General features: G+C 39.7%; 1 long non-coding RNA gene across 1 annotated transcript; it reads left to right on the forward strand.

The window, feature by feature from the left end:
* Positions 1 to 1,915: 1,915 nt before the first annotated feature.
* Positions 1,916 to 12,521, forward strand: LOC138405178 (uncharacterized). Its single transcript, XR_011238860.1, has 2 exons — positions 1,916 to 11,608; positions 11,952 to 12,521. It is a non-coding gene; the product is annotated as an uncharacterized lncRNA (long non-coding RNA).
* Positions 12,522 to 18,076: the final 5,555 nt, after the last annotated feature.

The following is an 18,076-nucleotide window of genomic DNA, read 5'->3' on the forward strand; positions in this document are numbered from 1 at the left end:
TTAAACATCCCTGGATTGAAGAGCTGGTGACACTCAGTGGCTCTATCCCTCTGTCACAGATCACTGGCAACAGAAAATGTTCTTTGGAATTTATTTCTAAACTTTAAAGATGCCAAAATACCATTCGTCCTATCCTCAGTGACTTTGGAATGAAGTCTGGAGCCCTTTAATTAATTGGGCGTGTGTGAGAGAAACTATCTGCTTTAAACGCTACTAAACTATTTATCTCCATCTCCATGTGGAGCACCTAACCAGAAGACATGTTGTTGTCCCACTTAGATGAAAATGTCGATAAACAAATAATATAATATGATACGTTTTAACTGTGAGGTCACTCGCCTGCTCCAGCATCTGAAATGATTTCCTGTGGAAGGATACACCTTTAAAGGCCAGAGGTTCTGTGGGGTTACAAAAAAAGGTTGAGACACTAACTGAAATCTTGAGCTCCATCAACTCTAAAACAACAGCCCTCTTTTGTGTTTTGTTCTTCTGCTTAGTACAGTTAAGTAATTACTGTATATAAACACTCTGCAATCATCAGTAATAAATTCATCAGCAAGTTAATTAAGTCCTTAACAATTAAGTCAACACCATAAGTATATTTGAGTGGTGTTTGTTTTATTTTGCTCCATGTTTCTATCTATGCTTTATCAACAACAGCAGCAGCAGCAGCAGCCAATCAGCATAGAGTACTGAGCTTATGTTATTTGACTTTGACATATGAAGAACATAGCAGGACATTGTCAGGTGGAACATTTCCAGAACACTCAGAGGAGGGTTGGTGCCCGGGTAGAGAGGAGTTAGGACAGGACGTATATATTCTCTTGTCTTCCCTAGTTTGAGAAATTGGACGTTGGTCCTCAACGCCAAATGCTCTTCAATCTCGTTGTCTCTCCAAGGCGACATCTTTGTTGGATTCTTCTTCTCCTTTCCAACCAGAGATATCTGTTCTCTTCCAGTTCTACCGTGTATTAGAAGCATCATCTCCACTTTCTGCAAGTTTTTTTACTTTGGGGTTATCTTCCGGAAAATGTCCGGACTAACTGACTCGGACTGTTGGTTTCTCACATACAAAATTTCTCGGCAGAATTTCATGAAAATATCCACATTTCAGCGAATGTGTGGAAGCAGCTCAAACATATCTTCTGCATCTTCATATTTTAATTTGTCATTTGAATTAAACTGTTCCTGATAAACCAGCTCTGCATGAACATTCAATCTTTCTTAATTCATCCAATAAACAGCCTTTCTGTTGCCCCTTTTTTCTTTAGGTTCTACTCTCATATTATTTCCATACAAGTCACTAGAAATGCCAAAAGTTTCTCTCAGCACCCTTTCTTATCTTCATCACTGCATACTCAACCGTGTTGGTTTTAGTGTAACTGATTTATTCACTATTCACATGGGGAAATAATGAGTGCCACAAACTAAATGTTGGCTTTGTGAGCAATTTGTGGAAGTGTGTGTGTGTTTTTTATGGTGTGTTCCTTTAGTGTGTGATGCACACATTTCCACACTACTCCACCTTCTGATAGAGTTACAAAGAACAGTTGTCTAAAGAATGCTTGTGATTATGTTCCCTCGGAGGACTGCTTATTTCCTCGCTTGTCCCCCCCCCACACACACACACACACACACACATTTACGGGAACAAAATCACTGTTAGTGCTGTGATATGTGTGGCAGGGAAATGTGGGTGGTGTGAAAAAGGAGTCGACGGAGGGGATGCACTTCCCTTCCTCTGTGGCTGTTTCACTGACCCTTGGTCATATCTTATTCTGGATGTGATGTGTGTTTGTTCGGCTCTGGCTTTTCCTTCATGTGGGATCCTGCTGCTGATGTCACATTCCTGCCGGTTAAGGCTACAAGGAGTGATGCACTCCTTGTAGCCTTAACACACTTGTATACGTCACGCGCCAGCCCTACAGGAAATGTGTGTTTCCTTTTACGATTCTCCCCCTGTTTCCCATTAGAGGCACAAAGGAGAATGTCATTCACTCTTGTGAAGTCAGACTGAAATTTTCTCTCCACCTCTCAATGAATCAGCTTGTGGTTTAGCAAAGAAGGTGGAGTTGTTTCCTATCAAATCTATTCGACCCGACTTTTCTGACCTTTGAATACAGCTTTTGTCACACATTAAAAATTAAAACAGCAGCCAAAAAGATTTAGTCAGGCTTCATGTTTCCCTGTGAGTTCTGCTTCATTGGGTTTTGTGAGCTACAAGAAATCTGTATTATTTAGTGCCTCCTTTTCCCCAAAACATATAAGTAAGGGGAGTTTTTAGGGGAGATGACTGTCTGTAGGTCAATCCTTCCTATTCAGGATGCTATGTCATAAAAGACCATTTAGGATTCATTTTGGCGTCTTTATTGATTATCTATTCCTTTTCCCAGATATGCTCTACAAAAATGGTTGCTTTTGAAATCTATCAAATCTTGCATCTCATGTCAATTTTTTTTTTCCAGTTTTTTTTTCCGCAGCGTCTTTCCTCTCTTGTCTTTGGTGTTTCAGCGGTGCTCATTATTCATCCTGGCTAATGATCAGGCATAATATCTCCCACTGAGACAAGTGAACATGAAACAGCACTAAAACCAAAGTCCGTGCATCAGGAAGTTAAACATCTGGAGGGAGAGAGATGAGAGGAAAGAGAGAGGGAGAATTCTTCCAGACATCGACTGCTGTGGGACAATTTTACCTAATTAGTAACTTCTGTTTTCTTAAAAGCTATTTCCTGAGTGGGTGGGTGTGTGTGTGTGTGTGTGTGTGCGTGTGTGTGTGTGTGTGCGTGTGTGTGCGCACCATTGTAATGCTCTTTCCTCATATGAAATCCTGCCAAGGCCACAAGCCAAGGCCTGTGTGAGTGTGTGAGTAGATTTCTGCTTGTAAAGGTGTCTTAGCTCACACTGTCCCTTCCCGCGACCGTGCTCTAACCTGGTGCATCCGAATGCATTGTTCAAATCCGCACATTCATTTCCCAGAAAGATTCTTAATGTTTATGGCTTTTCCATCCACCAACTTAACAAATCATGTTTCCCTCAGGAGGCATTGTCTATTCACACAAGCAATTCCAGTCCATTCACAGCATCTCAAGTGTCACCTACAACCTGTTTCCTGATTTCCTTCTGTTTAACCCATTTTAAATCTATTTTCATGTTCTTCTCAGAAACCTCTGTTCAAGCTCATGCTATTTCACAAGTTAAGTTAGTGGACACTTTTGCAGTGTCCATTGTAAACCTGCCTGTTTGGAAAGGGTTTGTGCAAAAGTGACTGTAATTGTGAAGACTGACACAGGACCCGAACTGGATAATCAGTTGTCGTTGCCACTTTTGTAAAAGTGCCCGTTGTCTTGAACAACAACCTTCGTCAATGGTCGCCTGCTTATTCAAAGTTTTAAAATATTTAATGTGCGAATTCAACACTGCACTTGCTTGAGAGCTTAACAATACACAATACACAAGTGTGAAGTCGACAAGATGAATGGTTCTGAAGATGTGTGAGCCACATACAGACAGACAGGAATCAACCTGGGGACATTGCAGTATTCTTCTTTACCACTAGGCTACCAACTCAAGAACAGGCCCAATGTGTTATTGTGAAAAATAATTAGACATAAGTTACTTATGAACAACGTGCTCCAAATCAAATACCCTCTCGTACCTTGAGTCAAAAACTGTTATCTGTTAAGTTTACTGGTTTGGAGATCATGCCTTTTCTTTCACATGCCTTCAATACCTTGAGTGAAATCCAACACAGAACACTCAGATCAGATTTTAAAAATATGTACATGACTTCTGGAAAGTCCTGTCTAGTGGTAACAGATTGTACACAGCAAACCAACATCAGGGAAGCTCCTCAGTCCTTTGATATCTGATATAAGTTTGCACTAATGGCAACTTACAGTAACTTTCCAGATGGCTTTCAGCCCTTTGAGCACTCTGCCAAGTCAAAACTGTGACTTCCCTTCACTTGTCTGAGTGTGTGTGTGGGAATGGTGGGGGTTGGCATGCCGCATAGTACATACACTAGGACACTCAGACACACATTTAGACACATGATAAACTCAAGCACACACATCAAATTACAAAGAACTATTAATAGATTGAAAATCATGTTGGGTGGTTTGTGCTTCGTGGAAAGATGAAGTTGTACATCCTGTTGTATGCACACAAACACACACACACACACACACACACACCCCTTCCTGTTTGTCAGGTGCAGAGGAACACAGATACAGCACCCACACAACAACAAACTCCGTGATGCAAAGTGATCATTTTCTTTCCATCAGTTATCAACAGCAAAGATGCAGCTGTTCTATTTCAGTTTATTCAAGTTGAAACATCAGTGTCACACAGGTGTGGCTTCATCAACTTATTGCTGGTATTCAGTTAAATCTATTTATTTGAACTGGGACAATGAGCAGGAAATGAAGCTACACATTTAATACATAAATATGAAACAGTATTGCAACAGACTTTTTTATCTGACATTACTCATATATGGCAACTGCACCACATGGAAAGTGAAATGTTAATACCGAATGTCAGTCCTGTTTGCTTAGAGTAAAGCTGATGAAGGGTTTATTTTTCTTAAGTTGTACTCAGTGAATGTAAACTCCTGAAGATTAACAGTGTTTACTAAGTTAACTATTGGAGTAACTAAGTTTTATGCCTGTTCTAAATGTGCCCTGTGGTTGGTGCATGTTGTTACAAGAATAGCCTGATGGGGGTAAAGGGTTTTATTGACACAATTTAAAAAATATATATTTTTAGGAACCTCTCACCCAAATACTCCAACTTCTCATGCTACATCAACACTACTACGTTCTTTTTGAAAACGAATTACTGCTAGTAATTCACTCTGTTTTAGTTTGAAAACTCTGGGGCTGTGTTTTAGTCTGGACGAGCAGAGACGGAGATGTTAGGAAACTATGACGTAAACACTCACAATGGCTAACTCATTCTTTTCAGTCACAATGTAGCCTTCGCTGATTTGTCGCGCTCCTATCTCATGACCCCCTTCTGGAAGACAACAATCAGCATTGAGTGTAGGAATTCGATAATCAATTACAAGTCTGATTTTTACAAGGCTACAGCGTCTCACATGCATATGGAGATTTACTATTATTCAAGCAATCTGTGACAATTCCTTTGTCCTGCAGAACGCACACACCTTTCTGTTTACACCGGCCAGCACATGCCCAGTGCACAGTACATGAGTGATATGTGTTTTCAGGCTTGTTAGTATGGACAGAGATTTAAACAGATGCAGAGCAAAAACGCTTCTGTGGATAGAGTTGGTTTTAGTTTGACATGCTGCTTTCAAAGGAAAACATAGTCTCCGGAAATACAGCAAGTAAGGTTAAAAAGTGGTTGTCTAGAGAACTGTCAGACAGAGAGATTTCTAAATGTATTAATAGGACACATTATATTATCAATGCACTAGTGTTTTTACGTCTTGAAAATAATATTTTCATAGTCAGCTTCTCATGAGACTGCATATTCCATCTTTTTGGAAGCAGCATGTCCACACCCTTGAATTATGTTGAGACACCTTGTGTGTGAGACTGTTAATCCACTAATGTCTCTGGTAGGAAGAGACTCTGCTGACAAGACAGAAACACACCCACCCTGGAAACAGATGGCCTGGAGGCAGAGGATGTAGTGAGGCTCCAGATTAAGTTTTTCAAAGGGGACTTTATGCGGCAAGTCCTGTAAACTGCTGCTTATTTATATGTGTGTGGGCAGTTTAAATTGATCGTTGGTATTGTCCAACGCAACAGCAGCATCTTAGAGTTGATAACCTTCAGTATTTTTTGCTGGGTCATCAATCATCACTACTGATACCGTCTGGAAATTCATGCACCGAAAGTGAAATTTAGCATAGAAGAAGCCTCAGAAACCAGACACACTGTGGTCAACAGCACTCGTGATAGAAAGCATGAGGGGACAGACGACTCATCTCCTGCTGAATGGGATCATTGAGTATGGCCTGATCCTCCATTCATATGACAGTCGATCAAGGTCATCGGTCAGGCTAACTGCTCACATGACCAACACCAAAAAAAATGAATGAGCAGCACTAAAGAACAAGTGAGGCAGTAATTAGTCTGCGTCAAACTAATTCCCACTGATAGAGAATTATCATGCAGGTCAAAACCTAAGGAGTTCATTAGTTAATGAGGATCTTTGTGGTTGGAGAAAACAAATGCTGTGTCATTTCAAGTGTCTCCACTGCAGAGCTGATTTATCTGTGGATCTGCAACGTGATTCAGACAACCATCAAAGTTTAGTTTAGCTAAATTCGAAAAACTAATTTGTTGCAAACAAAAACACCTGATCGCCGCAGCTGAATTAATATGTGATGTCCATCCTCCTACATGCTGCACCACCCCTCACCTGACTGTTCCGGAAATGTTCCTTTTGTTCTGAACACGTCCGACTGGAAACTCTCCTGCTACATTCTTCATATGTGAAACTCTGAACTCATGCCTGAACATAGCTGCAGTCTTCTTCATGTGACACAATCCATTAATTGCCAAAGAGATGTATCCTGAGGGAAGAACTCTGCATGTGATCGTCATGTGGTATAATCGCAGTATGTTGTAAAAAATATGGTTTGGCTCATTTTTATAGGATAAAGAGAAAAAAACAGTTGGTACAAGTTAAAGACATAAAATCACACGAGAATTTTCTTTGTGGAATTACCTAAAAAAAAATCTTACAGATAATCACTGTATGGGTATAAATATTCTTTTGACCGAGCAGCTCACTTTGTCACAATTTCAGGGTTAGGCCTCTTTTCAGCCAAATGTTTCTATTCACCATATGATCTCTGAACGCTGTGTTTTCTGTTTGACAATCAAGACACTGAAAAACCTCCTACTACAAGTATGTTTGAGCTGCAGTCCCTGTGTTGTAGAATAAGAGCTTTTTGTTGGACAAGGCGTCCTGCATGGGCCCTCTCACACGTCTCAATAGGACACTTTGTGCTGTGTCCAGTTCTATGCGGGGGCTGTTTGAAAAAAACCCTAGTGGCTCTATTAGCTCCTAATTCAAACTTACACAACTAGAAAAAGAATAAAAGATTTGAAAGTTATGAAATTAAATGCCATTATCTGGGCGCAGAGAATGAGGAATAGATCACAGATGAGCTGAATTTCACATGCTTTCTATTTTTTGTCTGTTTGTTTCTCTTCCTCTCTTCTCTTTCACTATTCCCCTTTCTGATCTCCCCCAAAACCCAAACAAACATTAGCACTGAGAAGAGATTCCAGACCAGAGCGCCTGATGAAGAGGGGAATTCCCACACTGTGGATCAGCCCAGTCAAGATTTATTTCTGCATTAGTTTTAGCTTTTTTCTTTAGAAAGATGAGGGGGAGAAAAGGTTTGATTTAAAGCACGGGAAACACCTGCAATGTGATTCCCCTGTAAGACAGAGGACTTGTTAATGACAACTTCTGCAATTAAAAGCATATGAGTGCGTAGTGAGTTTCTCGTTGAAGGGTAACCAACATTTTTACCAAAATGACTTGCCACTACACACAGTTCTTAAAAAGAACATTTTAAAAACCATGTGCCAGATTTATTAAAAGCCATATAAAGCCATAATGACGACGAGGACACATGCTATCATTTACTGCCTACGAATTTTTAAAAAAGAACCCAAGGAAAGCTGACAATACATAAAGAGATAAGAAGAGTTTAATGTAATCCAGGAGGAATGAGGGGAATACCCACAACCTGACTGACTGGAAGAAAACTCAGCTAGCCGTGATAAAGGGATTAGTGTGCTATATTTCAAGCTGTCCTGTGCCGACAGCTAGGATAGCTGCATGACTTTGTTTACTACAGTAGAGGTCTTGGACCCAGTGAGCCCCGAGAGCTAAAACCATGATGAATGAGTTTTCTGTCCACCGCCCATTTTGGATCCTATCCCGAGCTTAGTTTGAGAAACTGGATACTGTCGATATTACCAAGGGACTGTATGTTGTCCAAGTTGATTTGTTTATCTTGCATTGAAGTTTGAATAGTTCTATCTAGTTTGGTCAGAATGATCAAATTTTATCAACACATGAGAAATAACCAAGACATGATCACTGACATGGAACTTTTTTCTTTTCTGGCTAATGCTAAGTCTTTAGATTCAGTCTTTGGACTGAAAAACAAATTATGCTGGTAGGAAAAAAACATCAATCTATCAAAGTGCTTGAGTACAATGTCTGAGAGTGATGAAAATGCTGTAAAGGAGAGGAGTACAAATACAGGATCTTTGAATTCCATGATTGCCATGAATGCATCACAGTGATAGGGCTTCTTTTTACCCTCTGCCAAGGACATTATGTTTTTGCTGATGTCCTTTGGTTTGTTTATTGGTTTATATTATATATAACAGGAATAAACTCACACAAAACCTATCAAACTTGGGGACGGATGGACCCTGGACCAAGAAAGAGCCAATTTAAGTTTTTGGAAGTTTTCACTGACTTACCAAGAAATAATGTATCTTCAGGGAACAGATACCTGTGAGTGTGTACAATTTGGTGCAGATCCAAATAAAAATCAGAGTCTAGTCGATAAGGGGACTTGGGTCTTGGAGGAGGTATGTGCTCTTCTGAGTGCCAAATCTACATCACACCTCCATAAAATGAATTCTTATGAAGCCATAACTCATTGGCTTGTTTGCTTCTTCTAGGCGAGCGTCCCTCATGTTTAGGTCGTAGTACACGCTGCATTTAAAAAAAAAAGAAATGAATATCCCATGACCATCAACTATAAACATGATTCTACCTCGGTGCTGGTTCAGTTACACTGACAGGGAAATTCTAAGAAGAGGAATTAGAGAAGCCATTTAATTACCACAGACGGTTGTCACATGAAAAGTGTGGAGGAGGGACAACAATTGTTCTATTAGACAGCAAAACCCCACTACCCACCTCTGGATCTCCCCACCACTGCCTTTCATCCTGTCCTTTGATGTCTTTCAGTAAACTCTGGGGTTGTCCCACAGATGCAACCTTCATGAGAACAGCCCACTGAGTGTATTCATAATCAATCTTTCAATTACTGTGTGTGTGGGTGAGTGTAAGCAAAACCAAAGTGAGAAGCTACTTTATCTTGAAAGACCCAAAAGTTTCTTTGCTTGACATTGTGTTTTTCTTCCTATAATCGTTACCAGTGTTTCAATGGAAGAATAAATACAGCAAGATCATACCAGGAAATAACATTTGATAAATTATAAATATAGCCACTCAAGCCACAGTCCTTATCTTAATGCCAGACTAAAATGCAGTCGACCATAATTAGCTCGACAGGGCTGTAATTTATCAAGCCAGACAGATAAGTCTTGTAAATATTGCTATAAATGTCGTTTGATGCTGTTTACTCATAAAGTTTTATTTTGCTTTCATCTAATCTGAAAATATTCTCACGTGGCTTCACATGATACCATGAAAAAGTTAAACAAACACAGGGAATTAACCTGTGGACTGATGATAAAAATTTATGGGAGTTTTTATGGGATCACAAGTTTCTTTGTTTTTCACCTTTAAATTGTAAGTGCTTTTGCTTTAGCTTTAGCTGCATCTTGTAATCTTTCTCAGATTGTGTAGATAAATGGAAATGAAAAGAAGAAAGTGAAAATGTAGTTAATGGGTGACGCAACAAAATTATAAAAAAATTCAGAGGTTGGAAAAATCTGGGACGAGAGACTTTTAAATGATGTTTGACCATATGAAAAAAATTTGTCTTCCTTAAGAAATTACTCACTTGATCCCATCCATATGTGTCCAGACCATCATTGAAACAAGATGAACTAGACTGGCCCTCAGTAGAGCACATACCTCCTCCAAGGAGACAGTCTCCTTATTAAAGCAAATTTAAATTCACCAGATCCATATCTTTATTTGGATCTGCACCAAATTCCACACACTCACTCATTCTTTTTTTTCATCAAAACCCATGAATCATTTTTTGAGAAATCAACAAAAATGTTGAAAAACAAAGTGATAATAATGTGTTTTATCCTTGAACCGTTATCAGATTACATAATTATTATCACACTGTTTGTGCACACACCACTGACAGGCAGTGTCATGGTAACTGCTTTTGTGAAAACAGAAAGGATTAACTCAAAGATTTCCACCTACTCCTATTTTACACTTCTCTACAAAGCTTGGTATTTACAACCATGCCCAGTATATGTCTCTATAAAGTGTTATAAATCAACTGTGCCTCTGAATTTAGGTTTGGACGGAGTTTCTATCAGGGAGTTGGTGTCAGTTTGTGTCGAGCTCTGTAATGTTGTCAGCACTCCCACTCTGAGAAGCTGCATGCAGAAATTCCGGGTTAATCTCTGCAGGGATGAGGCTACACAAAAGGCTGCGTTCAGATGTGTTATGAATATTTTGTCATATCAGAAATATTCTTGAATCAGTCATCTATATGTCTGTTAAGTGTGTACGTATCTGTGTGCCTCTGTTCTCAGGGGCAGTAGTCATAGTTAATCTGTTCCCACCAGTGTGGCAGTAAAAAGTGACTCTGGTGGAATTTATTGCCCCATAGTGTCAGCTCAGCCTGATCTTAATCACCTGTCACATGTTTATTAATCACATCTTCACTCATACTGTACTGCACTCACACACACACATGCACACACACACACACACACACACACACACACACAGGAGGCAGACAGTGACACAAACTTGAAAACAACACAAAAGTAAAGACAAAATGTCTCAGATATATCTTGTACAAGCTTTGAATGCATACACATCCTGACATACATTATCATAAATTATAACACAAAGAACTGCATAGTGTCACATAGATATATGCAAATGCAGTAAATCTTAAAACAACACATGCATAGGGTTAGGCTTGCCGTCATGTGTTCTATAGTGCAAATGTGTCACGTCTCTTTATGCATATTCCCTATGTATGAAAAAGCTTCTGTTTGCATTCATGTCCATCTGAGGGTATGAAGACACCATGAACTGGCCTGAAACCCAGCCAGAGAGGGCACTTGATGTGAAATTTTAACTTAGGGATACAATAACTCTCCAATAACCACGTTTCTCTGATCAATCTGATGCTATTGTTACTGCAACAATCGCAGCTTCTGTAGGTCGGCTGAAAATAACACTGGAGAGACAAAGATGGTGCTGACTAATAACTGATAAGGGCAAAATAAAGAACCCCCACCACCACCACCAGAGCATTAATACAATGTGAAGCTTAATGAATCAGAAAAAGACTAAATGAAAATGCAGTCTGATTATGTGGGCCCGTCATTTATTGTATCCCTGGAACTGATTTTGTACTTTCATGTTTAGCCCATATCCATGAATGGAATTACAATAAGATTTATTCACACCCCTGTTTGTTTCTCTCACTATGCAGCCCCTGTGTCACATCACAAATATCTGTGCCCTGTGACTTTGTGCGATTAAGTGCAAGTGTGACATTACTGTCACCTTCCACCCACTAACACACAAACAAACGCACAAACGCTCAGCGACAGAAATGAGGCATTAGCGCCACACAGGATGTGTTGCCGTGGCAATGTGACAACCCATAATCACACTGACTGTGAGTGTGTGTCTTGGTGAGTCACCCAGTGTTAATTCGTATTCACGTTGTATGAGTGCTTGTTTCTCCAATGCTTTCATGTGTTGATTTGTCTGTGTGAAGGTTTATTATCAATGATTATATCAAATGATTTATGCTGAAATTCATTGCTGCATTTCAGACGTTAGTTTTTGGATACCACATGACTCTCTCTCTGTTTCTGCCATTCAGCTTGTGCATTGGTGTGTATGTGTGTGTGTGTGTGTGTGTGTGTGGGACAGCTACTGTCCCTAATGTTTTCTCCAGCGACCACCTGCTTCTCTCCCACCCTGCCTCACTGTTGCCTCTCCCCCTCTCTGTCTCTCTGATGAATTTTCCAGAAAGTAGGTCCCCGCTCGGTTGTCCCGTGGTTCCTCCCCCCCTTTGCTGAACATAGTTCCAGGTGCAAAGTAAAAAAACAGTGGAGGTGGAAAATCCTGTTTCGTGATACTGTAGTGCAACCAGAACGGCATGCTGTGAATACACTGGAAACTTGCTGTGGCGTGTGTAAATAGTAAAGCACTCAAACAACATCTGCCTTTGTGACATTTGTGTCACATTTACACAACACTTCAAACCTGAATCAAATGCCATCTAGCACATGTGGTTACATTTATAGAAATATTAACGGTGTCTTCCAACTGCTAAGATTAATTTAAGTTTATGCCCAAGTCACCTCAGTTATTCTGCAATTTAGCCAACACTAGATGCTCAAGGAGATAATCCAGTTTAAGAATTGTTTTTTATAAAATTTTTATCCCACAATACAACACCACCACTCCCTTTGGGAACATTTTATGTGCCAAACACTGCACAATAATTGCAGCTCTATCTTGTTATGTTTGAATGAAGCAACTTATGCAGACACCGATCGTTTGAATGCCAAAAAATAAATCACTATAACAGATAAATGAAGTCGGCGATGTTACTGATTCCATGTCTAAAAAAACGTTCCTCTGCATCCGTCAGGTTTTTACATTAGTGTGCGAATAGCAAGATGCAATTCATGATCTCATTCCAAAATTGTGTGCAAATCTTGTAATTTGAATGTGACCACTTGTCATTACCATGAAAATATATTTTCCATCTGATATTTAGTGCGATATCAGGTGTGTTATTTTGCTGGAGACCAGACCGCCTGCTGCCTGCACCCCATACTGTTTTATCACTGACGGAGAGGGGTGTGTGAGTTGCTGGGGTTTTTGTTTGTATTTAACACTTCCTGGTTGACTCACGGCCTGGCCTCATGCAGGGCTGATGATCTATGGCTGGCTGGTGTGAACTTCTCACAGCTACTTCATCATGCAGCTCTGAGTTGGAAATAACACGCTACGGTTTAAAATGGCATATGTGGCTCAGCTCCACATTGCATATGGAGTCAAAAGCAATGCAGAACAGAGGGTAAAAGAGAAAAGACAAACACAGAAATCCCCATCCAGGCTCGGCAGTGGGGATTTCAGGCTCCAGCAGTATCTTGTGAATGAATGGCTATGGCATAATGTCTCATGCCTCGTTTGCACTACCACTGAAGGAACATGTGTCTGATGGCTGACATATACATCACAATTATGATTATATTATGATTTTCATTTCACCGTAAAAAAATGGTAAAACTTCTGGCAGCAAACTTACTGTGTAATAACAGAAACAATAATAACTCTAGTTACTCTACAGAGACTGTTTTTAATTCAGATACAAATACATAAATTAAGCAATAGATTATTTAGTTGTTTTTTTTACATAGAGTCAAATGTAATTTAATATTCAAGACCAATTGCAACTGAATAATCCAGTAAAAATCTATGACTTCCTGTTATATTAATGTATGGATTGCAACTTTTATTTTATGGTTAATATTTTTAATAAAACGAATGTAATGTATTTGAGACTAACAGTTTATTTAGAAAAAACTGTACACAATGCAACACATTTGGTTTATAGTGCATTTCTTTGTAAATATACAGTATGTAAATAAAGTGTAGATTTGTCTCATTGTGTCACTGAAAATAACAATTACATGTAAGCAGTTGGAAAAAGGAGTAATTTGGTTTTTGCTTATTTCCAAAGAAAACTAGGAGAGTGCATACCTCTGTCAAGGTCAAACTAATGAAACCACATTTAAATTTACTCAATCCAGAAGATCCATGAATGATTCTCTAAGAATCAATGACAATTTTGAAAAACACCCTATTTCGAAATTTCAAAGAAGATTAAAAGCAAAAAAACCTTGATCTGCCACCTGATTCGCATCCGCATCAATATCTTGGCGCAGGTGAAAATATTACACTGCAGAAACTCAAAGAAAAGGTGGAAGAGCGGAAAACATGAGAATATCTGCTGCTCCAGTTCTCCACACCTACAGCTTGTTCACAGAGACAAATGGGAAAAGGGGATCGTGATCTAGTTGCCATAGCAGCTGTTACTTGGTCAGTAGGATGAGAGGATGTGAGCAGCATGACTCTACATAAAGCATCCAGACTGAACTCATGTAGGAATTGTGCATAAACGTTGCCGTGCTGTGATGCCGAATGATAACTTAAACATCACTGATGTCCTGAGGGACAATGCAATATATATATACATATTGGTTGACATATTATTTGCAGAGAAGCAGAATAAACCAACAGTGATTAATTAATTTTAAGTAATTTTAGTTTATGAGATTTCACTCAATAAGAGTGACCCTCTGTAGTCATGACTACAGCTCTCAACAAGATAACTATCTTTGTGTTACCACATGAATAAGAACAGGGTCAGCAAACATTTCAGATTTAGAGAATAAAGAGTGTAGCCATGATGAACTGTGGCTAACTTCATCCTATTTAAGGAATCTTTAATTAATCCGGCACAGCATAAGTAAAGGTTAATTCGTTATGAATCGACAATAGCGTTAAATTATTTAACTTTGTTAGCTAAGCTTGAACCAAGCCATTCTGCACATTCTGACCTCAATCAAGTGCCAAAAACTTTTAATCCTTAACTCTTTCTTCACACTTCATGACTGCAAGAAATTCATTTGAGCTTTGAACCGTTGATTTGATTTTGATCTTGTAAAGTTATGTTCACCAATGATTGCAACGTTTGTATTTGTTAAGCAAATGCTGTCAGCCTGTGAAATATACAGGAGCTGCAAGTTTGTGCAAAAATGAGTGCTAACAGAAGCGATAAAGCTCAATTTACATTAAAATCTAGCTACATATTAACTTGATCCATTGTTAGTTTTGAATATTATTATAGCTGCTGGAAGTAACTTGCCTTCCAAATTTTAAGGGGAGGTACAGGACAGGGAGGCATGAATGATGGAGTGCGGTATGACAGTGTGCATCATGCCTTCTTAAACTCAGAGGATCTGTTGGGCCAGCGAGTGAGAGAGGGAAGGAGGAATATGCCTGAGAGAGGGGAGACACTGGGCTAATAGCTTCCTTTACAGTCATCCAGCCGACCATCCATGCATTGAGACGCAGACAGACCGTTCCCAGAGGTACGTCTTTGGTGAATAAAAACTGGGGGCCAGGGTGCACAGCTCTCGCTTTGTCTCTCTTTGCTTCGCCTGCCGCCTTTCTGTCTCTTCTCTCCCTTATCCATCATTGTCCGCCTGGCTGCTGCCTTCATCTTCATTGCTTATCTACTTCATATTTTTATTTTCTCCCTTTCTAGCTTTCTCCTGACATCCTCACACTCTCTCTCTCTCTCTCTCCCCTTTCCTACCTTGCTCATACTTTAAACCAAGCTGGGAACAGAGCACTGTCTCATGGAGTAGAGACCGCAGTAGAATACCAAACAGAGGGCAAACAGAGAGAAAGAGAGAGAGAGGGAGAGACAGACAGAGAGAGGGATGGAGAAAGAGACAGAGAGAGAGAGAGAGAGGGGATGAGAGAGACAGACAGAGAGAGAGGGATGGAGGAGGAAGAGGTGGGGACACAGAGAAAGTGAGAGAGAGAGAGAGAGAGTGATGACAGTGGGAGAGAGCCAGGGGGAGGGAGGGAGAGAGAGAGAGAGAGAAAGAGACAGAGGGAGAGAGTGAGCGGCGCCATGACATCACACCTCAGACGTGATCTGCCTGCATAACCAAACACCACCACACCTTTCCTCCTCACTCTATCAGCAGCCTCTGGTTAATGGATCAATGCACATTCTTACTTCATGTTGCACGATTCATCCCACACTTAAAGAAATACCTTGAAGAAATGAAGCATCGAAAAATAAACGGGACCAGGAATACAACCATTATGACGTCAATGGAATCAGGCTGTGTGCGATACAGCGGTCAGACGATTTACACTCAACTCTAATGCATTTCAGAGCCTCCAGGTCTAAATATAATTCCTGTTATCATATAGTTTTAAATGCCATGTAATGATAGAGACATTAGTGGACCAACAGCAGACTTGGCTTCCTTCACTTTCTCCCTCTTCCTCAGAAGCTTCCCGGCTCTGTATGCAGTATTCTCTGTGGACTTTCAGCACATAAACAATTAGAACGACTGACTCCACTCAAGCAGCTTCCTTTGTTCCAAACATTAACCACACTAAATTGCATTTCTTCGGTGAACAAAATCACACTTACAAATGGTCCAAACGTTTCATATCTTTAATAATGAAAAAGAACCACACTGCTACATAGTCTGTCTGTGTTGCTTCTCTGTTGGTCTCTCCCTGTGAGAACAATGACTCAGCCCAGTCTGTGAGACATGCTGTGAATTCTTGCGCTCTAATTAAGTTTAAAAATGTTGTTTCAGAGAATTGGCCTACTAATGAGATGACCTTGTGTATGTGTGAGTGTGGCTGTGTGAAACATTACAGATATCTAACGTTCCCTCGCTTTCACATTCATCATGACTCATCTCTGTTATTGTGATTAGATGATGCTAACTCAATGCACGGTGCTTTTTAATAAGATGAAATAGGTAAGTTAGGTGTCACAATCTGCCCCTACATGTGACAGCCCACGTGACAGCTTGTGGAGCATCTCCTGTTTTAGTGTTGGTTCCATGTTAAAGACAAAAAAACTGAGATATCAAGAATAAAGTCGTAATATTAAAAGAATAGAGTCGTGAAGTCAGGTTAGGGTACTAACTTGACTGAAATGTCTGTCACCTTAGTCCTGCTTGCTATATTATTACTGGTCAAGTTATCAGTTCAAGGTCAAAAAGACCATCAGGCTATTGGGAAATGTCCTGATGTGCAGTCCACCTGCAGATAGTCAAGTAGAACTAAGATAGATGCTCCATTTTCCTTAATTTAACACAGCCAACAGGGTGACCTTCTGATATCCCCCCTTCAAATAACATGCAACCTAAAATCAAAACTTTATCCTCATGAAGTTACGACTTTTTTCTCGTCATTTTTAAACTTTATCCACGAGAATTTCAGGTTTTTTCCTTCAACATGGCCCTAATACTATGTTGTAATTTTATAAAGAGCTGTCTTTGTCTTTCCATTTCCTGACTTGGTGTTTCTTGTAGTCAACACTGTATATATTCTTCAGTTTCCATTGCCTCCTGGTCAGTTTATCTTTGTTCTGTTTGTTCTTTGCTCTCAAGTGTTTGTTTGTCATGTTTGCCCTTTTGGTTTAAGACTTTGGCTGCTCAGCAAATACTTTCTCTGTATTTCAATTATGTATTTGCATATTTAACTATGTTATGTTGAGAGCATAAGAGCATTTACACTGACACATATGCAGCATGCCATGCACTAAAAGAACCAGGATGGACACTTCTTGACTACAGAGTGAGCTATCTTTTAAAAAATGTACACCCAAGGGAATCAAGTGTCCTCAATAGCAAACTAAAGGAATGTGGCTCCTGTGCAAGGAACTGTCTCAATGATGTAATTAAACTAAATCCCTCCCTGACAGCACTATCTCCACCAATTTACAAAGGGACCAAGACACTGCCCTCAAGGCAGATCAATGGGACTTAATATTGAAAATGTTCAACATCTATATCTATGTCTGTCTTGGCAAGTTTATGTTCTTATGTTTGCGGACCTCCTCTAGTCATATTGATTGTTGAAAGCCTTGGGACAAAGGAAATGAATGATCTGAAGATTATAGTGAATTGTAGTATTCCTTAATGTCATGCTGTGTGTGTATACTGGGAAATATAAGGGACAATGTTCACACTAGAGATACACATGTATCGTGTCTCTGAAAAGAGGAAAATACTTGGAACTGGAAAGTCTTTGAACAGTACTCATAAAATAAAAAATATAACTGGAAACTTAAAATATAACCCTTACAGACAATGATCTAGGTGCTCCAAGCACTCTCTCTTAAAGAAACCATGACTAATACAAAAATAACCTGACTTGGACATAAGCTGCCCTGGCACCATCATCCCCAATGTTAAACCCCACCCTCCCATCCCCAGGGCTGCAGTGATTACAGCAGACTGACCTTTTAACTAGATAGACGGCTATTCTTCAAGCTGCGAAGGATTTGGAAAACCAGGCTAAGCTTTGTAAAC

The sequence above is a fragment of the Paralichthys olivaceus genome, chromosome 16 (genome assembly GCF_024713975.1).
Source record: "Paralichthys olivaceus isolate ysfri-2021 chromosome 16, ASM2471397v2, whole genome shotgun sequence".
Taxonomy (NCBI): domain Eukaryota; kingdom Metazoa; phylum Chordata; class Actinopteri; order Pleuronectiformes; family Paralichthyidae; genus Paralichthys; species Paralichthys olivaceus.